A 27,970-nucleotide genomic window follows, 5' to 3' on the forward strand; every position below is an offset into this window, starting at 1 on the left:
TTGGATCACGCCCACTTTGCATACACTCACAGACACGCTCTCGCAAACACACACATACTCATACCCTCCGACCACATAGAACCAGTGCACAATTTCATATCATTGAACATTTGGAACACTTAAGTCCTTCGGCCGCGACGTTGGCCCTCTTTAATATTTTATGAACACAGTTAAGGTGGGTGGGGTTGGTGCTCGGTTGGGGGTCGGTTAGTTGACAAACTCTGGCGCGGGTTAAAAATTCATACTAAATAACCGTAGCGACAGGGCGTTCATAGGCCAACCAAATAGGGTGGTGTGATATGCTGACAAAATGTTGTGTCCTAGAAATGCAGGCAACTGTAATGTGTGAATGCTGCCAACACAAATTCATACATTCGTACACATACACACACATTTATGCACCTATACACTCACAAAACACCTAAACAAGTCGACATTCTATGTATTTGCTGTTGGCATTCAGTTGAGGGGCACTTTGTATTGGGGGAGTGTTGCCCTCGATCTAACTGTGCTGAAGGTACAGTTTTTAGAGTTGAATAAACACACATCCGTTTGTATTTGTGTACACATACCTACAATATATGGCAGTATGTACATATATTCTGGGGTGAGTTCATGCTCTCGAACTGACGGCTAAAGTGGAGTGTTGTGTATACTTAGGATCTCATTGCCAATGCGGTATATACATATAAAGACAGTGTTTTGAAATTCAGCAAATATTTGATGAAAAGCAAATATTTTGTTTAGTTATGTACATAGTTCCTTAAATTTCTGATTTCCAATTTCATTAATGTCGGGAATCTTCTTCTTTACTGGCGTAGACACCGCTTACGTAGTTCAAACCGAGTTTACAACAACGTGCCAGTCGTTCTTGCGTTTCGCTGTTTGGCGGCAATTGGAGATGCCAAGTGTAACCAGGTCCTTCTCCACCTGGTCTTTTCAACGAAGTGGAGGTCTTCCTCTTTCTCTGCTTCCCCCGTTGGTACTGCGTCGAATACTTTCAAAGCTGGAGTGCTTTTATCCATTCGAACGATATGACCTAGCCAGTTCAAGAGACCTAAGAAATACCATTACCATTATTATATCGGCGACAGCATATGTCACGGTACATCCATCTTTGTCATGGAATTTTCAGTTCTTACTTACTTTGTCGCCGTCGACGACTGGGTAATAAGATATTGAAGTTCAATCCGAGCAGTGATTCTGTTTTCTTCTTTCCTCTGAGCTCTTCGCATTCAGCAAAGTTACCTTTTGAATGGTTGCATAAGTTCTAACTGGAGAGTATTCGATCGGAATATATGCGGTACAATTGAACAAATAGAATCATTTCAACACTTTCTTTTCGAATGTTCCGCCTTTACCAGATCAGCGCTAGAACACCTTGGATCTCATACTATCAGACATCGAGGTTAGGTAGCGGGAATAGAAATAGTAAGCAGGCTTGGGTTCTAGGCGCTTGTTCGATGGCCAATGATATCCAACTACAGGAGTTTTTATCTGGTTTCATAAAAAATAGTACATAGTAGTCTAAGTATGATCCCCAGCCAACTTGAGGGATCAGTCATGTAACCTAACCTAACCTAACTCTTTAGATAGCTTAGAAAAGAGGCCGTTCGGGCCAATTCCCCAACAATGAAATAGATGACCTCTACCTTACATAAGCTAAGATATTGATAAATAATACTAGTCTAACCACAACACTGTCATATTTATTGTTAGGATAGCACCGCGGTGTAGGCTTTCCAAAGGTCTATCAACAGTATTTTATTCTTTATTTTAAGCGACTTTAAGTTGGACTCCGTAAACTTTACTATCTTCATCTGTGTATTTAAAATATTCATTTTTCTTCATTATGAACCAAACAAGGACCAGAGTTTGCCACTCTTCCGAAAGTCTATTTAAAGGTTGAGAAAACTTGTATATGACGATAGGTTTAGCTAAGCTTTCCTCAAAAGGGTAGGTTGCTCCACCGATATGCTATCTAGTTAAAAGAACGAATTATGTGCAGCCTTTGTCTGTGCAGCGATTCCTGTGCAACGCATATAAATCTGGTCTAGTTTTTTTCTTCTGTAATTAGCTTAGCTCATTTTATTGTGTGCTTCATTCCATCGCCTTTTTAATTTTTACCCACTACATAGTCGATAAACGACCACTGTAGAAGGTTGTAATGCGCTTTATCTACCGTTAAAGTGACATCAGGCAAATATAACTTTGTCTCTATAATACCAAAAGCTACCGCAATGCTACTGTTTCGTCGTTTATGTTCCACTTTAGCTTACAACCGTCTTCTACCTTAAAGCTCTTTTGGCATTGGAACTTTCTGTATATACATATCTGTGTGCTCCATATGCTCATAGATGGCCAGATAGATAGTGAAACTTTTACCCAAAATTTAATCAGCTACAATGATAATGAGACTTCCCTAACATGGCGTCTAGCTGACAAAGCGCGAAGACCCAAATAGCCATTAACACAATCAAATACAAAAGTAAAAAAATTAAAATCAACGAAATAGTGTCGATGATGACATGATTTTATTTCAATTTCAATTTCACGCGTTTTATTAATACCCACCAATGTATCTGATGCGCCGCTGCCGTTGCTGGGGGGCGACGACCAAACGTTTGCCGATAACAATGACACAATTTGTCCCAGTATGGCACTAATCACACCTACAATCGTGCATGCGGCGCTGACATCGAAACAGCGCGCCGTCGGTGTCGCCTTATTTTTAATTTATTGCTGGCTTTAGAGCAGTTGTCACTTGACAACTGTCAGTAGTTGTCTGCCTTGTCTTTGTTTTTGTATTTCTCACATCTGAAAAAATAATCAATATAGTACAATTTTAATCATATTTTCAAATTTAATTATGATTACAATTTTAATTACTTATTTACTTGTAATAATCACGGTTATTTGGTGTAATTCGCACTGGGGTATCCACTCAAAGCTTTAGCTTAACTGACTACAGATGTGCTCGTATGGTGAGCGCCGCTAACTCTGACTTAATTAGAATAAAACATTGAACTCCATTTATGAGCGTGAACGCTGGCGCATTGAATGTGAGCTTGGATTGATTTTTAGTACTGCGTTGGCCTTAAATGAGCGCGCCACTTTACTGCCTTTGCCTCGCGCAGCGCCTAGCATTTTTCCGCCTCTCCAGCAGCGCCACATAATGTACTTATGTATATTAGAATTGTATGTATGTATGTGTTGTCTAAGCTTGCCTGATCTGTTGCTTATTCAGTTGGACAGTTAGTCATTCGTTCAATCGGCGTCAGCACTAATTAAAATGGATGTCTGAGGTGAAGGACGCCAATTGACAAGGAAGGACAGACTACTAAGCGGTTCTGCTCTGCTCTGCTCTATTATTAGGTTCGATAAATATTCAGACAGCTAAGTTGATAGCGTGGTACAAACACATACACATACATATTCACATATATTTTACATGCTTTTTATGTTTGTATTAACGTGGTTCTATTCTGGAGAATGACGTTCGAATATTTTTGTTTGAAGTGAAGTGGTCGGAAGCTATAAACACAGATTTCGAATTATTTAGATGTTAATAAAAATGATTCATAAATAAATTAATAAAAAGTATTTATACAAAAATTAGTTCTTATTCTAAAATTATTATTCTATTAAAAAAATTAAAATAAAAAAATGTATTCAAAATTCATAACAATAATATAAATACATTAAATAAAAAATAAAAATAAACAAGTTAGCAAAAATAAATCGCTACAAAAGAATTGTATCGAAAAGTTAAAAATTATTAAAAAATAATAATAATAATTTATGTAAAAATATAAAATAATATTTTTTTTTTTATTTTTTTAAATATAAAAATATTAAAGATTAATTACAACTTAAAGAAAAATATTATTAACGGAAAAGTAAATAAATCATTTCTTTTTTCAGGGTAAAATAATAATAATACAGTAAATACTCTTAATTAATAGAAATATGCAATATTAAATAATACTTATTTTTTTTTTAATTTATTGTAATTTTCTTAAATTTGCTGTATAATTTACGCATATTTTAATTCTTTTAAAATGTTATGGTATTTTTTTTGATTTTGCATTACTTCTTATCTTAATATAATATTTGTTTTATTATATTGAATTTAAATATAAATTTTTCATAAAGTTGTTCAGATATATTTTTAATTGAAATATTGTTTTAATATTTTTTTAAATGCTTTTTTTTATTTTAATTTATATTGAATTAAAATTTATTATATTAAATTATATTAAATTTATTTTTTTTAAATAAAATTTTCAAATTTTTCAAATATTTTTAATTTATTTGGTTAATTTTAATAAAAAATTTAGTTTAATATTTTTAATTTTCACATATTTTTTTAATAAATTTATCAATATTTAACAATCAGTATTTTTTCGTTTTTTTATAATATTTAAATTACAATTAAATGCATCAAAAATATATTTTTTTCTATTTCATCGATATTTGTTTTTAAAAAATTGTTCAAATATTTTTTTAATTTAAAAATTTGTTCTATTTTTTAAATCCTTTTTTAATTTTTTTTAAGTTATATTGCATTCATATTTATTATATTAAATTAATTTTTTTCACATTTTTTCAAGTATTTTTTATTATTTATTTTTTATTAATTTTTTTTATATTTTTCTTTTTCACATATTTTTTTAAAATAATTTTATGACTTCATCAATATTTAATAATAATAATTTTTTTTAATTAAAATTTAATGCATCACAAATAAATTTTTTCTATTATATCTCATCCGTATTTGTTTTTTTTTATAAAATTCTTGAAATAATTTTTTACTAAAATTTGGTTGTAATATTGTTTTAATACTTTTTTTTATAATATTTAAGTTATGTTAAATTTTAATTTATTATTTTAAATTATATAATTTTATTAAATTTCTTTTTTATAAAATTTTCCAAATTATTATTATTATTTAATTAAATTAAGCTAATTTTATTATTTTTATATTTTTTAAATTACAATTAAATGTATTACAAATATATTTTCTTCTTTGCCATCCATATTTTTATTTATTTATTTTTAAATTTATAATTAATCTTTATTACTTAATTATTTGATTTTTCTAAAAGTGATTCTCTTCGTTATTTTTATTTCTTAAATATTTTTCTTTATATAAATTTTACTTTTTTATAATTATTTGTTTATGTTTTTTATTGTGTGTTATGTATATACATATGTAGATTCTTTTAATATTTTTTCTATGAATTTTTTTATATTCGTTTTGATATATATTTTTTTTAATTTTCAATTATAATATCCAATTACAATAGAAAACACGTAAATTGCAACCATTTCGATATAGGGTTTCTGACGTTCTTGTTGTTGTTGTTTGCGTTTCATACCACATGCAATTATGTTTTATTGTCATTCACCCAATCGCGCATGGCTACTCGACCAGCTGTGCTCTCACGTTTAATATGACAACATAAAAATTAATAAAAATTGTTTGTTAATTTGTTTTTGCTGTTGTTGCATTCGAAGGCACGCGTGCGCACACATGTCAAAGCTTTTCGCATGTCACATACTATAACAAGTGAGGGAAGTCTGAGGCAAAAACAAAAACAATAAACGTACTATACGTGAATGTCACGTTTAATGGCGACAAAAAAGAGGAAATAGAAAAACGACGAAACTAAAAATAACAGAACTTAACATTTCAAAACAAATTAGCGCATATTAAGCTTTGAAATGTGCCTTGTTATTGTTGGTGGCTAAAAATACAGTTCCATGCTAAGCCAAGTTTCATTCACTGCCATTGTCAACGAAGACAAAAATACACGCACAAACAAATACAAATTTGAACTTAGAAATCGGCTCAGTGACGTTTTGACCTAAGGTTAAGAGATTAACCCTGAATTGGCTTACAAGGTAAATTCATTTAAAGATTTCTAATTCGTATGAGAGCATTGTAGTCTGAAAACAGCCTCCGTTGTTTGATTAACATTCAAAAATTAACACTTCAGCCGAGTTCAATGTAATTCACAAGCGTACAGAAAGGTTTAAAGCACATGGCATAAGACAAAACGCGCTAAAAGATAGGCAACAAATGCGTTGGACCTTCGCCGATGTTGAAGTCTTGCGCACTGTCGCACTGAAGTATAGGCAAAATAAAGTTGTAGCAAAAATTCACACGACTTAAATAGCTTTAGTGAAAACTAAGCTAATCTAAGCACTGAGTTTTGTCAATATACAGGGTGTGGCAGTATAATTGTTTTGCTGTGTTTATAACTTATTTATCGATATTATTTATTGATATTTTTTTTTATAAATAGTAGGGAGTGGATATTGTGAACCCCGAGTATCTATTACAAAAAATACTTTATTTATAATACAAATCTTTATTATAGCCTACAAAACAGACTCAATAGAATAAGCCTCAGGTGGGATGGCCATTGTGCCTTCAGCGAATTTTGGTTTTTTCGTTATTCGTCTCGTTTTCAGAGCGCCATTCGCTAGATTGTTACACTGTCATATTCATTAACCTAAGTGTCGGTACCAGTAATGATGCGTTTGGTGAAGTCTACTAGACATCGTTTTTGTAAACGATTCAGGTCCACGCGTTTGATTGGCACGCTTTATCTCCTAAACTTTAACCAAACTGTTTTTGTATAATCCATAAGGGAAGATGAGATCCTCTAATATCTCACTGTTGACAAGGCGACCACCACAGGTTCGATGTTTTCGTGATAAAAGACTTAAACACATTTTCAGCTACTTGGTAGTCGTGATTCCATTAGAAACACAACATTTCAATCCAACTCGTTCCATGGTAAAAATTGCCAGACAAAGTGTTCGTCTTGGAGACAAACTAATTCGCATATGGAGATCAAATTTCACACGAACATAAAAGGGGTTGTACCAATCTAGGGAGAGAATGAATGGATCAATCAGAGTCCGAAATTTGATTAGATTGTACATATTTCAATTTTTTTTAGTTCTTTTCGACGAATTCTCTTTTAACGAGTTGCTAAAATTAGAAAATTTCTTTGTAAAGCAAGTCCAAGTCGGGATATTTTGACGGATAAAGCGACTAAAAATGGTATATTGAAAAATTAATCAAGGAGAAATGTTATCCGACATCGGACTCCAGTGATCCACGATAAAATTAAATTTAAAAAATATAAAAAATTACTTCTAGTCTGTCTGCTTTTTCTTGACTTTATTATTACAAAAAATATATATTTCCTGGCCGTCGTTTTGAAAAAGACCAAAAAAAAAAAACAAAACAAAAACCGAAGGAATTTCATTCTCTTCTAACAAAACACCTTGATTAGGCGCCCTGCTACTGCAACATTGATCCGCATTTGTTCGAATTAGCCGCCACTGAATATTTTTGTACTTCAAAGCGTCGCACAGATTACTTCTTATTACAGTTTGTGTTCCATTTACAATATTTATTTATTAATTTCGATTTTTTTTTGTATTTTGGTTTGGTGATTGCCTTGCTTTTTAAGTCGTACAGGGCCATACGAAAAATATTCTACAGGGCCGCCACCTCCAAAAATTGTAATGACTACAAACAAAAGCAGCTGCTGCAACAACACGTCGTCGTTCGCTGTAGACGAATGCTGGCAGTGCCAACAACATGAGCAGGCGAGCGAGCGAGCGACAACGGCAGTAGAAGCAGCAGCAGCTGCAAACCGCCAGTAGCAACAGGAAAAGCCAAAGCGACGTTCTACACACAACCAATTTGTATACAGTAACACACATATTCATATATACATATGTATATATTCGTACACGCGTGCTAGTGTGTGTAACCATGTGCTTTCGTAGCTATTGGTAGCATTGGCCTCAGTTGCTTGTTGTTGCTGCTTTGAGAGCTTTTATTGTTGCGTTGGTGTTACACTATTTGACATGCATTGCTGTTGTTGTTGTTGTTGCTTTTTTAGTTTCATTTGGCCACATTCCACTAGTGCTAGCACAAACGAGTTGACCTGAACTCATCGAGGCAAACGCTAACGCCCAAAGTGTGCCACTGTGGGTGCGTTTTGCAAAATTTTCAGTAAAAAATTTTGGACATAAAATAGTAAATAATTATTTTTCAATTGCCTAATAAAAAAGTTGCTTTCAATAAAAATTGTTGCTTTCAATAAAAAATATTGCTTTCAATAAAAAAATTGTTTTCAATAAAAAAATATTGTTTTAAATAAAAAAATATTGTTTTAAATAAAAATTTTGCTTTAAATAAAAAGTTGCTTTAATTAAAAAAATTACTTTATATAAAAATTTTGTTTTTAATAAAAACAGTTACTTTCAATAAAAAATATTGTTTTCAATAAAAATAGTTACTTTCAATAAAAGATGTAGCTTTCAATGAAAAATGAAGATTTCGTTCCAAAGGCCAGTAACTCTACTTATTGTTTTGGTTCCCAATAGAAAGCACACAAATTTTAGTTAAAAGCTATCTGAACTTTAACCACGATTCTCCGAAGCTCATCTCTATCGATGCGGAAAATTTTGTAAAATATCCGCATTAAAAGATAAACAAGAATTGAGAGCTTAAAATATAGAAGAATCCATACTAAAATCGCTTTTCGTAACCTGCGTAAAGATCTAAAAACTTAATAGCGCTCTAGCCCTTAAAAAAATGCCATCTAACTAAGCGTAAGCTTCTCATCCCACTGTGCACAAAGCGCGCGTCATCATACAACGCCGCGCGGCCATCAAAGGCGTGCGCATAGTTCATCATTTTAAGTGTTTGACACTTTCTGACCGTCAATCAGGCAACAACAGCAACAAACATAACAACAACCCAGTTTCATTTCAAAGCTACTCACATGCGGCCAGCTGGCAAACAATAACATCGATGTAGTTACGCGCTTGTATGTGTGGTCCATCTCAAAATTTATGCTTTTAATTGCCACCCGCACGCGTATGTATGTACATACTATGTACATCACGCGCTCACCCGCTTTAGCGTGCACATTAACTCATTGGCTTTGGCGTCTTTTATGCGTAGTCATACGCCAAGCCAAAATTACACTCAACCGAAATGTTAACTATGCGGCCGCAACAGCTGCGCCAACGCAGATATTCTTTGAGCGCGCGCATGTTTGAACGTGTGCCGCGTACCGCTGAAACGCTCACCGGCTTGTTACATGGTTAGCGGCGCAGTCGAGGCGGGCAGAACGTCATCGTGCGCTCAATCACTCATTCAATTCGTTGCGCCGCAACGCAACGTGCAAATGAGTTTTAGCTGAGCGCGGCCAACTTTGCGCGTCGCTCCGCATGCTCGTTTGTTCGTTTGCCGCTCGCAACGAGCTTGTTGGCTCGTTTGTTCACTCGTACTCGTTCAATTGTTTTGGGTCGTTTTGACCTTCTTCAAAAGTAGGTAACCTCATTTCACATTTATCGTGTAAATTTTACACATTTACATGCTTGCGCGTTGCTGCTCGCTGTGTGCGCGCCGCCTAGGCGTTAATGCACAACGGTGTGTGTGCGCGCACCGCGTTATGCATAAGCGCGTACTTGCTGTTTTGTTGTGTTTGCATGTTTGCGTTGCCTTGCACATTGCGTTGTGCGGTGCGTGGCAACAACAAAGTAAAGCGCACAAGGAAAAATATGAATTTGTGCGTATTTCATTTTTCACACATTTCTGGGTTAAAGGCGACGCCGCCGCCACCGCCGCCGCGCGCTGTCAAGGTGCAAAGCGCCCTTCTTTGGCGAGCTAGGCGCTCAACGCTATTACTACTAGTAGCGTTGCGGCTTTGTTTGCTTGTTGTTGTAGGCCGTAGGCCTGTCGGTTGCCTCATCACACGACGTTGCCCCAAATTCAATGTGCACGCTCACCTACTCGCCCATATGTATGGGTGAGTGTCCTCCATGCTTCAATACGCCACAAATGCAGCCGTTCTGCGCTGCCATCACCTCAATCTCCTTTTCCGCCTTCCGTAAGTGCTGCGATCTCATTAGCTTTTGTGCGCTACGGGCGGGTGAAGGCACTGAGGGAACGACCTTGCGCGCGCTCTATGAAGCGGTTACTACTACTCATTCGCTGGTAAGTTGGTTGCCAGCTTGCCTACTTACTTGCTAGTTTGGTTGGTTGGCTGGATGCTCTTGGCCCATTTCAATGTTGAATGCTTGGAAAAGTTATTCATTTCATTGCTTTCAGTTGCGCTCTCGTTGTTGTAGTGGTTGTTAGAGTTTTTTCTTTGCGCTCATCTGTGCACCTGCGCCTAGTTTGCCAGCTAACGTGCCTTTCATGTTTCACTTAGTTGTTGTTAATTTGTTGGCCTCTGTAGCTTTTACTTTTAATTTTTTTGTTTTTGTTTGCACATTTTCGCATTTGTTCGGTAGTTGCTCTCTATTTGTTGTTGTTTGCAAGCAATTATCAACATTTATTAATGTCAACAACGTCATCATCGTTCATCTTCATCATTCTAATATGCATTTGCTTAGTAGCGCTGCAACCAATTGCACCCTGTATCCTCGATGAAAACTTCGTTACCATCGTTAACGTTACAATCAAAGTGAGCTGCATCAGCTTCGTTGACTTCATTCACTGTAATGACAATATGATTTAGTCACTTGAGCGCTTCATTAAACACATTTAGCCTATGACATGTGGCAGGGTTGTATTTCAAAGGCAAGTTAGTTACTATAATTTGTGTTCTGATTTTTTCTCCGAAAAGTTGAAGGAAAATAGTAAATTTACTAAATTTTGTATATCATTTCACCCTCAACACTTTTTATTTCTTCGCGCCGAAATGTAGGCAATGTTTTATAAAAATTATATTAAAAATTATCATTAATTAAAGTATATTTTAAAATTATTTTGTATTCTCTTTTCAGGTACGTTATTGTTTCTGTATGACATACAATTTAGTTTGGACTGTGGTGTTTGCCATCAGAATTTTTAGATTGTAAGTATTCATATTTTTAAAAAATTGCTGGATTTTTTCAAAAATTTAAAATCTCAAGAAATTGTTACGTTATATTGCAAAATGTCAACTTAAAAATTATAGGTGTTGTGTGCTTAAAAATGGGATATTTTTAAGTACTTTTCAAAATCGTTCCACTACGTTCTCACTAAAACTTCTCTGTGAGCCTAATTGTATGCTATAACTCTTAAAAATCAATTTTGACGAACGAATTATTACCCGAAAATGCGTTATATTACAATTTGCGTTAAACTGATGCACTGTAGCTGAATTTATGAACGATGTTGCCACATTAAAAGTTTTTGCCAAAAGGCTTTTTATTTTTAAACATCCAAAAAATATTATCTAAGCAGTATATCCTTGTACTGAGCCTTATATTAGAGATGTTGACATACAATTATTTGTTTATTATAGCACAAAATGTCTGTTTAATCCACTTAATAACATTTAAACTTTTAATTAAATAATGTCCATAATTCAACAAAATGTAACCAAAAACCTGTGAACGACACAAAAAATGTTTATATAACTATATTTAACAAATTTAAAACAAGTGGCAACGCTAATGAGGTTCATACATCATTACAAAGTCACTGTAAGCGCTCCGTGTTGTTCGAATTCAAAAAAAAAAACTATAAATTACAATTTTTTATAGAAATATTTCAATTAAATTAAACCGATGTGGCAACACTGCTCAACTCCATAAATCATTTTTATGTCACTGCGAGTTCTTGGTTTCATTGCGGCTGCTGCCTCTACAAGTGTTGCCGATGGTCAGCAGCTCCATCATCAGCAACAACAACTACAACAAAAACAGCAGTTGCTGCTGCTGCTTGCAACGACAACTTTCAGTCCAGCAAATCTCAATGCATTTTAGACTCGAAAAAATTTTTTTTTTCATTGCTTGCTTTTTCTGTTTTGCTTTGTTTCATTATTTTGTTTCGCGATGATGCAGCGGCGGCAGCAACAGCAGCTGTGTTGCCTACAATTTCAATGTAAGCTTCTAGGTATCGCGCGCTGTCACTGTCGCTGCTGCTATTGACACCATTTTAATGCTGACGATGCGCTCGCTTGTTTTTGTTTTTATTATTTCATTATTTTTTGTTGTTCGCAATGTTACGAAAAATCGGTTGTTGTTGTTGCTATTTACCTTCAATGCGAGCGCGTCGTGACATCCAATTTTTATACTGCTGCTGTTGCTGGCGACGCTTGTTGCAAATGCATGTTGTTGTAGTTGGTGTTGCTCTTGTTGCCAACAACTGACTTATACTGGTGCTGGTGCTGGTGCTGCTGCTGCTGTGCTCGCTCATCGTCATGGATGTGGGTCAATTGCGCTAATTGCTCGCGGTACTCCATGCGTTCAACCGAGTTTATGCACTTGTTTGCATTTGTGTGTGTGTGGGTGTGTACGTGTGTTCTCTAAAAAAAAGCATACACAAACAAATCGGTTGCCTTTATTCGCAAATGTAGGTATGTTTGTATATATTTTTATACGGTTTTTCACACATATAAATATCTTTGCATATATATGTACATACATATATTTTTATTCTATTAATTTTTTTTGTTTTAATAATTTAATTTTTTGCTTTTTCTACATATTATTGATTTCTAATTGGTTTTAAATTTAAAAAAATAGTTTCATTCAATTTTTAATAAGTATACAAACATATACTTAATTTAAAATTTCTTTTCTTCAGAATCGCAGTTGCGAGAAATGTTCTACATCTGTATCATTCTGAACAACTTTGTCTAAGAGACTATGGGTCTGAAACCGATTTTGAGCCAACGATTCTTAAGACGAAGTTTAAAAAATCGACATTCAGAATGATCCGTAGAACATTTTTTTATCTAATTAATATTCTTATTTTTTATTTTTTTTTTTAATAAAAAAAAATATTTCTATTAATATTTTTTTTTTAGTTTTTTTTTAATTTTTTTTTAATTTTTTTTATTTTTTTTATATTTTTTTTATATTTTTTTTTAATTATTGTATATTTATTTATTTTTTTTTTAGATATTTCGATTTTATTTTTTATCATAATGTTTAAATTTTTGAAACAAATTTATTTATTTTCATTTTGCTTCACCTTTTCGCGCTCTCTTGACTCTTTTGACGGCAACTATTTATAAACGCATTGTACACTTTACAATTGTTTTTATTGTTTCTCAACACACACACACATACTTATGTATTTTCATAGCGCTGCCATTCAATGCTTCACGCATCGTCGAAATTTTGCGTCGAGAAATTTGCATTCCAGTTAGTTGTTGTTTGCTGTTCTTCTTGTTGTTATAACAAAGTAGTAGTTGTAGTAGTGCTTCCTCCGCAAGCTTGTGTTATTCGCACTATTTTCGACGCTTCTCACGCTCGACTTTTTTTGTATTTGCAATTCTAGCGCTTGGTGTCATTCCACTGCATTGTTGTTGTTGTTATTCCGCCGTTTTATGCATTTCTGCGTACAATGCCGCACTTGTTGTTTACACTTTTCTTGTTGTTGTTCTTGTTGTATGCAGTTGCAGTCAATGTTCTTGCTGTTGATTTATTTTTTTTCAGTATTTTTCACGTCTTGCTTCGTTGTCTTCTTCTGCTAGGAGTTGTAAATACTTAGCATATTTATGTACATACATATGTACATATATTCTCAGTTATGTTTGTTTGTTGTTTTAAGCATTAAGCGATTTGAACTTCAAATTTCTTTTGTTATACGATGCGTTTTCGCTCTTCGGCTTTTATGGCGTTTGCTTTTTTGTTTTTGCACTGTTTTCATGTTCTGTTTTTGTTGCATATTTCGTGTCATTAGAAACAACTGTTGTCGATTGCGAGTTTCCTTCACCAGGTCTCTCAAAGTCACTTAGAGTGGAGTTAGACCCGAGTCAAAGCTTTTAACGTTATTGAAAAGCTTTCGGTATACAATTTTTGCCAAGATTTTCTTCACCTTTAAAAAAATAGTTTAACTCTTGAAGAAACCGTCGCTTCGTTAGCGTCTTGCAACCTCTAAGCTCTCTATTTCCATCTTTCAGTTATATGGAAATGCTTAGGACACCTTCTTAGTAGCTTTTGTAATAAAGCTTTTAAAGCCCATGAATGTTTTTTACGCATACTGAGAAATTATTCTAAAATATTTTGCGATAGAAACTTGAAAAGATCTTTTAACTTCCTTCTAGAGTAATCTAGAAACTTAAAATCGAGGATTTTGAAGAGCTTTTGATACTGGACTCTTTCTTCGGCCTTATTGTTTAATATAGATATTTTTGTACCCTCGGCATAACGAATAGTCAATTTCCACGGTATTCACTGCGAGATGAGGACCTCCACTATAGGCCATACTGATTGATTTGTTAAACTACTATAGTTCTAACATGGCTGAGAGAAGTGGCAGTCAGTATCAGGGATTTTGTGGATGTAAAAGTAGACATCGAAAAAGTATAAATCAGACAGCACAGGCAAAAAGTTGTTAGATTCTGGGAGATCTAAGAAATACCGCATGTTCACATACGATTTCTTAGTAATTCTTTCGTAAGCCTTTATGGGCTCATATCGAATATACATACATAGGTACATATTTATACTTGCTTAATATAATCGCATTATATATACGACATTTGACGAGCGCATTTTGGGCAAATGATTGTATATAAATATACATTAGAGCGGTTTTTTTTACAGGGAGCCAAAAAAACGGAAAAATCGCATATGCGGGAAATGTTCTACGGATTATTCTGAACAAATTTGCCAATAATGACAGGGAAAATAAAGAAATTCGAAGATGTATGTTATCTCCCATAAATATGAATTTTTTCGCTTCGAGTTTTCAGTTGATATTTCACAAATTGAAAAATAATTTTCTAATGCGAGATCAACTTTAAAAATGTATATGGAAAAACTGAATGATCGGTTGTTTGTGAGATATACTTTATAGATATTTAATTTAATTCGGATACCTCAAAAACCGACAAAACAAATTTTTATGATCCCGGAAAATTAAATTTGACCTATAAAATCGATGGTTCGAAACCGATTTTGGTCCATATTCTCTAAGGCGAAGTTGTTCAGAACGATCCGTAAAATTTTCCCGCATATGCAATTTTATAGCAAAAATCGACCCGCTCTAATAATAATACATATGATTGTTGGTTTGTCATTGCTTAGGGGGTATTGAGCAAGGGACACACGCAGAGCAGCTTCTTCTCTTACGCATATTTTCGGCAATTCAAATTCGGCAATGGTGACTTTCAATGAGTGCACAAAAACACTTACACATACTCGTAAATTACCATATGCCGCTTGCTTACGGCGTTCGTGTGTATATCGGCCAGCTGCTGTATTGAAAATGATGGTTACGAGAAGTAGGTCAAGAAGTATTTGCAGCAGCTCAGCTTCATTTACAGTACTGGGCCGATGTGCAAAATGTGTTCACACACACCTATGTATGTGTATTTGTATGATTATATGTATGTACATATATGTGTGTGTATGTTTATATGTATGCATGCATGTTTATTGGCGTATGTTAATTAAAATATGCAGCTAAATAAAAAAAGCGCGCAAAAATGATTATAAATTAAGGTCTCGCTCGTCAATCCTTCGCTGAAAATTTATAGTCCCTCTTGCTCTCTCTTTTCGTAATCCACACCGTTGCTGTTGTCAAATTTCACTAATAATATATCAATACACAAACAACAATGCCAATACATATACACAAATGTGACCATTATCGAAGCTAAAACTGTGCAGAGTGTCTAACATTTTCACGCAAATTAGGTCAAACTCGTCCAGAAAATTTGGTTAGAGCGTGTAGGTGAGAGCGCGCAGAAGAGCCGCACAAATGAAAAGTGCTGGCATAAATATTAAGTCGAGTAAAAGTAGGGCTCTGTTTGTGCTTTGCCTTTGCTGTTTTTGGTTTTTTCACTCTTCTTTTGGTCCACTACAAGATTCGCTGCAGTTTGTTTATATTTTGTAGGTTATGTGCAATTTTGGAAAGGTGAAATTGGTGGCATTGTATGGCAGAATATTTCGCAGTTGTAGTTTTTATTTTTGCTGTAGTGGCTAAAGAGCAATTGATTTTTTAGTTTTATGAAGGAAAGGAGTAGATATTTCTTTATTTTACAATTTTTAAATATTATTTTCATAAATTTTTATATTGTTTTGATTTTGCTTATTACTTACGGTAGCTTTCTTAACTTAACGGAGGATTGGAACCTTTACGTTCTATATTCGAACGAAGTTCATCAATCATCCCTGGCTTGTTGTCATAGACCATAGACTTGACGAAATAGTCTAACAGCGTCAAATTGCACGACCACGACGGCCAATTGACTGAACCCTTTCGTAAGATAACACGTTCACCAAACTTGGTTTTCAATGAATCGATTGTTACATTCGCTGTATGGCTTGTGGCACCGTTCAACAAAGTATTCGGACCAAAAGTATTCGGTTATCATTGCCGGCTCAAAAACCGCGCCGGTTTCAGGATGGTGACTCATGAAGTACGTGTGGATTACACGCATATTTTGCTTATTGACGAAGCCATTCAGCTAGAAATGAGTATGATCGCTGAAGATGATTTTTCGATGAAAATCCGGATCATTTTCAAGTTGTTGCTCAGCCCAATTTACGAACATACGGCGATTCTGATGGTCAAGCGGCTTCAGTTCTTGCGTCAATTTGATCTTGTAAGGGTGTACACCAAGATCTTTTCGCGGACAATGTTGTATTAATTAAGGGGTTATATCCACTTGCGAGGCAGAAAAAACGCGTTTTTTTGTGAATTTTTTCCAAAGAGGCATTTTATTTTATACATTAATGAAAAAAATGTACTTAAACAGAATTTAATGTACTTTACAAATCAGCGGTTTATTTAAAAAAATATTGGATTTCCTAGATCCTGTAGATGATCTGCGGAGAGACGTCCAAAAAAAGGTGCTTGGCGGTGAGCAAGATATCTCTGGTCCAAATTATCTGAAAACCAAAAACCAAAAATATTTAGTTTTGTGATAAATAAATACAGGTAATGATCGAAGGTCTAGTCAAAATTTTGATTTTTGACAAAATGGCGACGGTTCAAAAAAAAAAATTCAGTTTTTCATGAAAATTTTTCACTTCAAAGTGGCTTAAAAAATCGAAATTATTGTCCAAATTCTTATTCCTTCGATCATTACCTGAAAAATATATCTGAGTAAGTCGTGTGAAAATTTCAAACCGATCGGTTTAGCGGTTTCGGAGAAATTTTGCTCACCGACTCTGAAAACACGGTTTTGAGATAAACGCGTTTAAAGTTTCGGGAACGATTTACGATTTACGTGCTCCGCCTACTTTCGAACGCTCGGAAACGTTCTTAGTAATACGCTCATATCTCCGACACTAATTGTCGGATCGATTTGAAATTTTCAGAGAATATTCTTGAATATATGTACATTCAAAAAATTAAAAAAAAAAAATCGATTTTTTGAAAATTACAAGTGGATATAACCCCTTAAAATGTGGTATGGCGACAAAATCAATGAAAGCTGTCAATACATATCCTAGACCACTAGATGCCGGTATTTCATACCGTATACATATGTTCATAGGTATATCATTTCTAATAATGAACAATGATTTTCGGTAATGTGATAAATTATTGCAGATATCTGGCAATAAATATACAACACGCTTGACATTCTTAGCTCTGCCTCTCCTCCCGCAGCACCCACTAAAAGCCCGCCATTAGGCATTTTTGTACAGCATGTCGTTGTTGTTGTATAGTTATAGCTTTAGCAATTGTAGTCGCTATATATTGTTGTTGCTTTTTTGTTGTTTAGCGCCACACGCAACTGGGTCACGCTCATGAACTAAACTAACGAATTTTTGATTTAATTTCAATTCTCTGCATTTTTTCCGTTTTTTCTTGTTTTTGGCGAGCAAATGAAATTTTTGCATACATACACACACATACGAACAAGCAAGCGCAGAAATAATGAAGGCAATACACATACAAACATAAAAAAAACGTGACAAATTCAAAAAAATGAAAATTGCGAAGACAACAACAGCAATAACAGCTACAACAAAAATCTGCCTAAAATTGTCAAACAATACAAAGTAGCCTTTGGAGGTGAACGGAAATACAATCAAGCGTTAAAACATCAAAAAATGGTCGACGCGGCGCTAACTTGCACACACACATACATGTGTACATACATGTAGATATGTATGCATGTGTGTGTATCTACAGGCCAATGGCAGTTGAGTTGATGCGCAGTGATGTGTATGCGACATTATTATCTAAAATTTTCTAGCTCTGCTTGTTTTTGCCATTTTTTACTATATTTTGTGTGCTTCTGCTATTGTTGTTGTTGTTGCTAGTTTGTTTGCATAGAAACAGGCTTGAGATGAACGCACGTTCCGAGGTCTGCATGAGTAGGCGCGTTAAAGTTTCTGCTTCCATTATGTATGTACATATATGTGTGTATGTGTGTGTGTGCTCACGAAGTATGTAATACTGAACGCCATTCTATTTATTACCTTTTTTCGTTTGTTTCATTCTGCCTATTCATGCCTAGAACCTCGAAACACTTTTCGTTTGTTTGAAGGTTCACGAGTTCAAGGCTTTTAAGCACAAGTGTTTGACAAATAAGTTAAACAAAAATATACCGATAAGTTTGTAATAATGACTGTCGAGTTAGAATTCGTTTTTAATGAAAAAATAAGATTTGAGCTTAGAATTCTTATATAATTAAGATAGATATATTAAATTAATTGTTAAAATTTTTTATATTAAAGTAGAGTTTTTATTTGCCTTAAGTTTCTTTTATAAAATGAGTAAAAAAAAATTTTATCGTTTTTAAATACAGTTTAATTTTTCTAGATCAAATCACCATAATTCATAAAAAAAACTTAGAGTTACAGAAACTACGAGTTAGACAGATTTCGAGTTATAGAAATTGCCATTAAACCAAAATTTTCAAGAGACCTTCTGAGATCAGCTTCGGGATCAAGGGAATTATGAATGGCTGATTGCACTCCTTTTTTCTGAAATATAATATATAATCATACCTGGAGTATTTTGTAAATATTGGTATGAAGCCCATAGTAGTACAACATTTTTTTCGATTCACGATTTATTCTCCTTTTGAAAAAAAAAACCAATCAGACACCCAAATTTCGGCTTCTGCGCAGGAATCGTGAAAACAAATGGTAATCAGAAGAGGCCAAGAACTATCAACCTAGTGCTTTGTTTGTATCCCGAACCGATTTTGCTTTGTGTGCAGGGGCATTGTCGTGTGCCGTGTCTTCTGGCTTAGACTAGTTACTCTTCGATCTGTAGCGTTTAGTGTTAAGAGTTTCACCAGGTTTTAGAAGCTTATAGTATACCACACCCTGCTGATCCCACCAAACACATAGCATTGTCTGGTTTTGCAGTCGATGTTGATGGTTTTTCCGGATTAACCCATGATTTTCTCCGTTTAGGCTTCTTCAATTAAATCCATTTTTCATCGCCGGTGACAGTTCGAGTCAAAACTGATTTTCTTTCGTGTCTTTGAAGCAAAGTTTCATATTTGCCTTTCATTCAATTCATGTGCCACCCATTTTCCACACTTTTGGATCTTTCCAATAGCTTTTAAACGGTCTGAAATTCTTTGTTGTGGAACATTTAGCACGGCTGCCATTTGCATTTGACTCAAGGTGTAATCTTCATCCAATATTGCTTGCAGTTCGACCTCTACAAACTTTTTTGGTGGTCTGCCATGTTCTTTATTTCTCACATCAAAATGAGCCATTGAACCATTTTGGCCATTTCTTGTTATTGGAACCCCAATTTTATTGATGCTTTGTAATATACTTTTTCTCATATACGCTAAAATTTCCTTCCTTATTATATCTAAATACGTAATCACAGAGGCAGTTTTCAATTTTGATCACAAGATTATTAAAGATGCATTTCATAAGTAAGGTGACACTTCAGAAGTGAAGTAAAGAAAATGGTGCGAGACTCTTCGATTTTTGTTGCTGACAGACAGGTGCTACCCGATTGAAATTTGACATCATTCCGATTACGAAGACCTTGTTTGACATGTGGACTGTAGTCATATCAGTCAAGTCGGGTTTGCTCCTGGGACAATGCAATATGCGATTCTGCAGATATTTTGGTTGCAATACATCGTTTAATACTGTGACCAAATTTTTATTGCGTTAATGAGTTGGATCTCCATAGACACAAAAAAGTGGAGATTTAAAGTGAGTTTAAGGTTTTTTTTTTTTAAATTTCGGGTTTGAGCGTAGTGTTTAATGCTAGAGACCAATATTGCTGATAAACTGGTATGTGTCGGAGTGCAAATTTTGTATCAATCTTGATGAGAGTATAACCTTATATAATTTCCTAAAACTCCAAACTAATGCATCAATTTTCCCCCAATCCCGAAAAATATCGTCGTTTCGGGATCCCGAAATAACGGGATTCGTGAAATATATCTTAGACGCCTCCTAAAAGTGCAGTACATCTTCGAATTAATTACTTGGCCCCAGCACTAACGGCTCTTTATGATATTTTATGTTCAAAGCGTTGAATAATTGCGTCCATATGTCGGTCAACACTGTGCGCAACAAGTAAGCGTCCAACAACAAATAAGTAATAATATTAATAAGTAAAAGAATAACATACAAAAAATTGATTGAATGTCTGAATGCCGCAATGCCGCAATGTATCAGTGTATAAATGTACAGATGAATGAATGCGTTTAATGAGTTGTAATTTAGGTGGAAATTAGTGTCAATGTCAATGTGTTGCGTTCGAAAAAGAAATTGGAACAAGTTTGTTGGCGTGTTCCATGCAAAAATAAACTGTTATGTTTGTACAAATGTAGATTTGTATGACTGTGTGCGTTTTTATTAGACCCACGCATATGAAAACAATTCAAACACTTGTGTGCGTAATTATAAATTTGTGTTTTTATATGGTCTGACTTAGAAATATTTATGTGGAGCATGGGGTCATACAATTTCGTATGAATCCTTGATCTAAGTATTTCTTTGGAATTATGATTTTATAAAAATTGTTTTTTTTTTGATATTTTTTGATATAGAGTAATGTGAAATTTAGTTTCGATGAAGTTTTCGATTTCGGTAGTTATATATAATGCAAATTAGTTAAGATTTGAACATTATTCCTTGACATCAGCGCTTTAGTTCTGCTTTCTCTAGACTGGATAAGGAAGCGAAGCAAATTGGTCTGATAGTGAACGAGGTCAAGACGAAATATCTCCTGTCATCAAACAAACAGTCACTGTTAACAGTCAAGTCGAAGTCACAGATAATCCTGCTATACGAGTATGCTGCAGAGGCATAGACGTTGACAACATTTGATGAGTTTCGAGTTTTCAAGAGAAAGGTTCTGCGTTGGCAACGGCGAATATGGCGCTCGATGGAACAATGAGTTGTACGAGATATACAACGCCATTGAAAAAGTTCAGCGAATTAAGAGACAGTAGCTCCGCTGGCGAGGTCATGTCGTCCGAATTGATGAAAACACTGCAGATCTGAAAGTATTCGACACAATACCCGTCGGGGGAAGCATAGGCAGAGCAAGACCTTCACTTCTTGGGAAAGACCAGGTGGAGAAGGACGTGGCTACACTTGGAATCTCCAATTGACGCCAAACAGCCAAAAGGAAGAATGACTTTCGTTCTGTTCTAAACTTGGCTATAACCGCGTAAGCGATGTCTACGTCAATAAAGAAGCAGAAGAGCTGTTATTACCAGGATCGAATCCTGCTTGAATCGATACGTAAAAAGCTGCTGTTCGCTGTTGCCGCAGGCGGTCGTACTCTACTCTTATCGAGCTTAAATATCTCATAGTAACTCGAAGAAAACGAGAAAAAGACTTGAACCGTGTTGACCGATAATTTTGTCTATAACTGTCTCGAGAAATAGAGAAAGACAAATAACCAGTTAACCACTTGTGGCATACTCTGGCTTTATAACAAACTAATTTTAAATTATTTTCGAACTTGTTATTATTTTGCTTGCTTCTTTATCCTTATCTTAGCCCTCGAACAGTTTATAGCTTTCCAGTCCATATATTATTTTGTAATTATATTAACGCATAGTTGTATGTGTGCTCAGTACGCAATAGCTCCGATTGTCTACTAAATTGATAACTGTATAGTAGTATTATAGCTTACTTGCGGCTCTCCTTCGCTCTACGCCGCGAATTTCATTGATAACATTAATTTCCATGATCGCCTTCAATAATTCACTTTATTATGCGGCCTGCCGTCACTTCGGACGCTTCGGCTGCTTTTTGCTTCAACTTTTGTCCTTTGCTTTGCTACTCCAGTTGACCATCGGTGCGACCATCAGCTCGTCCGTCATTTCATTTCAAAATCATTAAAGCCGGTGTCATTCGTTGTGTACCTTTGTGGTTGTGCCTCATCGGCAGTAGCTGTTTTGTGCGCTCGCATCGTTTAACTCAACTCAACTCATTTTGCACAAGGTAGTCGTAAAATATTCGCAATCACATTCGCGTTAGCATTCGTACTTCGCTATTTGGCCGTTCAATGTTCGCCGCACTCCATTCGTTGGGTTCGCACGTTCATTGTCCGTCCCTCACTTGGTAATTCATTCAACTTCAATTTTTTTCCGCTTCACACACACACGTCTGTACGTCAAGTACAAGTACAAGTTTATGCTTTGCTGTTAAATATTTGTGCGTGTAATATCTGTGCTTTTATTTTTAGGGGGATTCGCTTATGTTTTTTTTAGAAACTTGACTGATCTCCTATATTCTTTTATTCAATGATCACTGAACGAAGGAGGTATTCTAGGGAATCCTAAACAGAGCTTCGCTTTCACTCTTCTCTTCTTCTTCTCGTTATAAGTCTCAAGGTTTTATATAGAAGAGACTTTTCGCCTTGAAAGTATACTTCTGAGCCAGTGCAGCATGCCAAGGCTTCAACGAATTTTTCGTATACTTGTTGTAAGCCTCGCCTGGTATGCCGAATTTTTCGGTATGAACTTATTTTTGGAGCGCCATTAATTACGTTGTTGGACAGTTTCGCCGCCATACACATAAACTCCCGTCTCGTCAATAGTAATGTGTTTCATTAATGTAATTTTAGCAAAATCTTCAGGTCTGATGGTAAGAGTTTAGCAATAACACGCTTCATACCCAAAACTTTAACCAATATGTGATGAAAGGAACCATACAATTCCCGCAACAGCCGGCAAAGGACTGTTATTTCGGTGATCTAACTCCGTTTAGACCAACAAGTTTTTTTTAGAAAGGAACCATAAGAAATATGACATCCTCTGCTATCTCACTGATGGCAACATGACAATTTTTTATCACTGATTCTTTAACTTTTTCGATGATATCGCCACTAACGGAGGTGGATGAAAGACTCAAATGGGGGAAGTTTCTGATAACTTCACGACTTTCACTGACCAGTTCGGGTCAATTTTGATCCGATGCTATACATATGTAGGGATTTAGTTAAAAATGGTTTCCAAAAGATACATATCGTAATTGCAATTCCGAGAACCGTTAAAATTGATTACCAAACGCTCTTACTTGATTTTTGAAATTTTCGTGTGAGTTTGGGTGATAAAGGTATACCGGTTAGTTACACAACATGCAACATCTTTTATGCAAACCAAATCTCAAATCGGCCGAAAATTCTTACCTCTGTAGTTGTAAGATGGCCTGTGTTGCTTTGACAGTACCACAGCATGATTTTTCACCCATTTCGGAATCTGTACTACTACAACAACTAACTAGCTTTGAAACGTGCCTCCAAGTTTAGCTCTACACCCATTCCATCGCCTTGCCTTCTGCCGCTACATTCATTTCGTTTTAGGCTCAACTGCTCGTACTGATTTGCACCAACACTTCGCTTCCAAACATAGTTAAATACATACATATATGTATGTGTGTAGTCTGCCTAAGCGCTTCTGTCCCTTAGCGTTCATTGACCAACGCAGCAAAGAACCTTGTATTCAGTCACTCAATCCACAGGCAACAGCCAGCAATGTACCTTCAACCTTTCCTGATGCCTGTTGGTTTTATTGCCACATACCCACTTTTATATAGAGATATAAGTATACACATACAGATATGTGTATATATATATATATGTTACACAGGCATAAAATAAATAGTATTAGTGTAAATGTTTGTGTGTGTATGTGCCTCTATGCGTTTGCGTTCGTGTTATAAATGGGTATCCTTGAAAATGCCATTGTCGGCATGTTGGCAACCATGTCCCACCCTGCACCTCTTGCCTTTGCCTTTCGCTTGCTCGTGCTCGTACTTTATCACATCACAAGCCGCGTTGTCTGTATGCATGTATGTATGTCGTTGTGTTTGTCTGCCTCTGTGTCATTTATGTTATTGTTGCTTTGGATGCCTACATGCGCACGATTTCAGATGCTTTCATTGGCCGCTTGGCGGCTTTGGCAGGACATGCTGGTGGAAGCGCTTGGTGGTAATGTGAGTGGCAGGGTCCTAAAAATATATATAGTATGTATGTTACGTTGTGTAGCATATAGTCGTAGATTTATTTTCGTTGTCCTTGAAAAGTTTTTTTCCCCTTCTTTTTCGTTTCGGTGTGCGCGCTTGTTTCCTTGGCTGTTGTTGTTGGCATTGTAGGCTCCATTATTACAACACCACCCAGCTTGCACATTTGCACCAACCCGCCTGTCCCGCTGGCTTTCAGACCTATCAGCCGGTTCGCTGCTGTACTATCTTCCCACCTGCCCTTCCGATCACTTTCTCAATTGATTTTTTGTTGCGCTGCTTGTCCTGCGTCCTCTCTATCTACTTTTGAACACCATGAAATCGATTGATCCCATGCTGCTCGTGCGTTTTACAGCCACATGGCTTAGCAACAACGCCAAATTACCGGCAATATTAGAGATAAATATATAAAAAAAACACACGCTCATACATACAAGTACACACAGTCACTTGTACATACATACATATGTATGTGTGCGTGCTGATTGCAAATGCGTAGAAAAAAGCTCGAAACAAAAAGATTATTTGGTAATTTTGTCTCTGTACTTGTTGAACTTTGTCCTTGAATGATAAAAAAATCAACAACAACAACAACAAAAACTCTAACAGCATGGAATTCGGAGATAACAAATATTGAAGGCGAGTTTTATTGCGCCATGAAAGCACACAAATACATATATTTATCTAGTCTAACCAGAACGCGAAAGATAAAGGCCTAAAAGAGAAGAAAAAATACGAAAAACATTTCGAAAAATTCGTTAAGTAAAGCCAATTTGCCGTATGTGTGTCTATTTCGTAATAATACAGTTCGGTTGTCCTTGAAAGCCCGAAAAAGTGTTGGAAAATATTATCGACCCTTGTAAATTACACACACTAGATAGATACATATGTAAGCTTTTTTATGGCAATGATTGCCGAAATTTGATCAGATAATGTGATTTTTACTAGCACCTCGTTTGCCGCCTCTTCTTGTTATCGCCTATGGAGACACCTAATAACTCTTTATGTCTCAAAAGCTCTGAAGTGGCATCATAGATTTCCGAATTCATATTAATTCTATTTTGTGCTTCACAAATTTCAATACAATTATAAAAATTTCAATTTAGTAGAAAATTGTTTCGATTTTCAATACTAATATACACACAGTTCTTTTAAAGAGATCGATTTTGACGCAACTTTTGCTATGTGAGAAGAAGCTACCTTCAATAATTTGGGTTAGAACTAAAAAAATATCCTGAAACTGGGGCTTTAGTCGGGATACAGTGAGATTTCGTCGAATATTTTGACAGTAAATAGGGTCACACGAATAAGTTCTTAACTGAGTGCTTCCATAATTACGTATACTCTCGGAACTTGGTGTTTATTTCGAAATGATCGAATTAGAAACCCTCTTAGAAACTTAACGGAAGAATTTCGTTGGTGTAAAAAGACAGACCATAATATTCAATAGAATTTTCAACACTTGTATTGTTATTCTTAAGTTAATTCACTAGGGGCTTTTCAATAGGACACTACAAAAGTAGACCGATAGCGACAGCAAACCACGCTATTATTTTTCCCGCTCTTTTGACATTTCTCTTCGGTAAGATTTGAATTGGTGAGCTTCAAAGTAATTTCTAACTTATTAAGCCCTTAACCATGGATCTCTCATCTCGTTTAGTGGCACATACGAATGAAATTGGATTGTGTAAAAAATCACATACACACATTTCACAAGTTTAGCAAAAACATGCTGAAAAGAAGAAGCATTACGGAGAGACCGCGCGCACGAAAGAGATAAAATAGCAATTTTAAGTCAATCATTGCTCCGTTCTTGCGCGAAAACTAGGACACTTACAAATGACAAACGAAAAACGAAAATTAGATAAACTAAAACTACATATTCGAGATGACAAACAACAACAATGTGAGAAGAAACGAGTCGAAAAGTGCAGTGGCACCGAAAAATCGCCGTTTTCATTGCGCTTTGACAGAAAAGTGTCACACAGATGAGGTGTTTGGACAGCAACGACGGCAACAACCACAGCAACAACATGCATGTTCATCAAACGACAGCAAAAAGCAATCAGCAACAAACGAAATTAACAAATTTGTACAACAAAAGCAATGCGACCGGCTCTAAAATATGTATTGAGACGCAGTGCAGAGGACAAAAACAAAACGCACAACAACAACAATAAAGTGTTAAACTGGGTTACATCTGACAGGCGGACACTTAAACAGTTATTTTTTGGGCTTGGCACGGCGTGCGCTTGCCAGAAAAGTCGATTAGACAAAGTGAATTATATTAAGTATATAGGAATTTTTATTCGGTAAAAGCGCTGTCATATCAATGTGGACCGAATGAAATGAAATTTGAAATTTGCTCTGAAATGTCAAAGCTTGTTTTAGTTGAATCACCGAGTCTTAATTGTATAAAGGTTGCTCTGTTGTCGCCTTTCTATAGCTTCGCTACACTATAACGAATGGATTAATGTGAGGATCGGCATAATCTTATTGAAACCGAGATCTGAACGGGTTATACGCGGGCATGGTAAAATTGGTCAGATGTTTAAATCCATCGAAGCATTTTCAGTTCCATTGAATACTCGTAGTTTGAGCTAACAGTCCATTAACGGATCGGATCCACTTCGGACTGCTTTATCCAGCACCAACAACATCCTTTCATCCCATGGTTGTTTATTTGGCGATCCAAGACTGCCATGAAGCAGCTTAGTTCCATATATCACCATACACTTTTGTCGAAAGCTCCTCCAAAACCTATAATTCATCAACAAAACGCAACCGATATGTTATTCTTGTGCCGGCTGTCGTCATACCCGCAAATCACAGCAATCAAGTAAAGACCAGACGTGAAATTTGCATAAATTAAAAATGAGCAGATAAAGTGAATTATGGCAACGCAGCGCCCAAAGTAATAAACAATAATACATACGTAAATTATACCGACGACGTTGGCGCCAAAGACAGACAGACGCACATTTATTTCTTTGACTTTATGCTTCACTTTTTTATTTTGCCTCCCTCTTTGATTTGGTCTTCATTTGCGCGCTACGAAGCTCTGTAAAATTTCGATTATTTTCGCCTGCAAACTCTTGCCAATTCTTGACTCGTCGTTTGCGGACTATAGGTTGACTGTGGACTATACCGTTGACGTTGAGATTAAATACGCGGAGAGTTTGAGTAGTCTGTGGCATTTAGAATTTCACGTAAATGATGGCATTTTGATGGTAAGTATGATAAACTGAGCAGACCGAGGGCCAAAAATTTTGGTTAGAGATTTGAATTAATTTTGCTGCTGTAACAAGATTTTGGAATTTGTTGAGAAAAAACCCCTGGTCGGATATAAAGTTTGAGTAGCTTTGATTAGGCTCCCACGTCACTGTTGACACTCATAACTTCGAAGCCGTAGATAATTTCATCTATCTTGGAACCAGTATTAACAGCAACCAAAATGTCAGCCTCGAAATCCAACGTAGAATAACTCTTGCCAACGGGTGCTACTTCGGACTAAGTAGCCAATTGAGAAGTAAAGTCCTCTCTCGACGAACAA

The 27,970-nt window shown here is 35.5% G+C and overlaps 1 protein-coding gene across 6 annotated transcripts in view; it reads left to right on the forward strand.

Moving 5' to 3' along the window:
- The window catches only part of LOC105230932 (protein roadkill), a 173,701-nt gene that overhangs the window by 37,386 nt on the left and 108,345 nt on the right, over window positions 1–27,970 (forward strand). The window contains exon 2 of one of the 6 annotated variants that reach the window (XM_049449724.1): window positions 10,834–10,904. The exons of the other annotated variants lie outside the window; for them this stretch is intronic. The gene's annotated coding sequence lies outside the window, so the exon portion shown is untranslated. The remainder of the gene's footprint in view (window positions 1–10,833; window positions 10,905–27,970) is intronic. 6 annotated transcript variants of the gene reach the window in all.

The sequence above is a fragment of the Bactrocera dorsalis genome, chromosome 2 (assembly GCF_023373825.1).
Source record: "Bactrocera dorsalis isolate Fly_Bdor chromosome 2, ASM2337382v1, whole genome shotgun sequence".
NCBI lineage: Eukaryota > Metazoa > Arthropoda > Insecta > Diptera > Tephritidae > Bactrocera > Bactrocera dorsalis.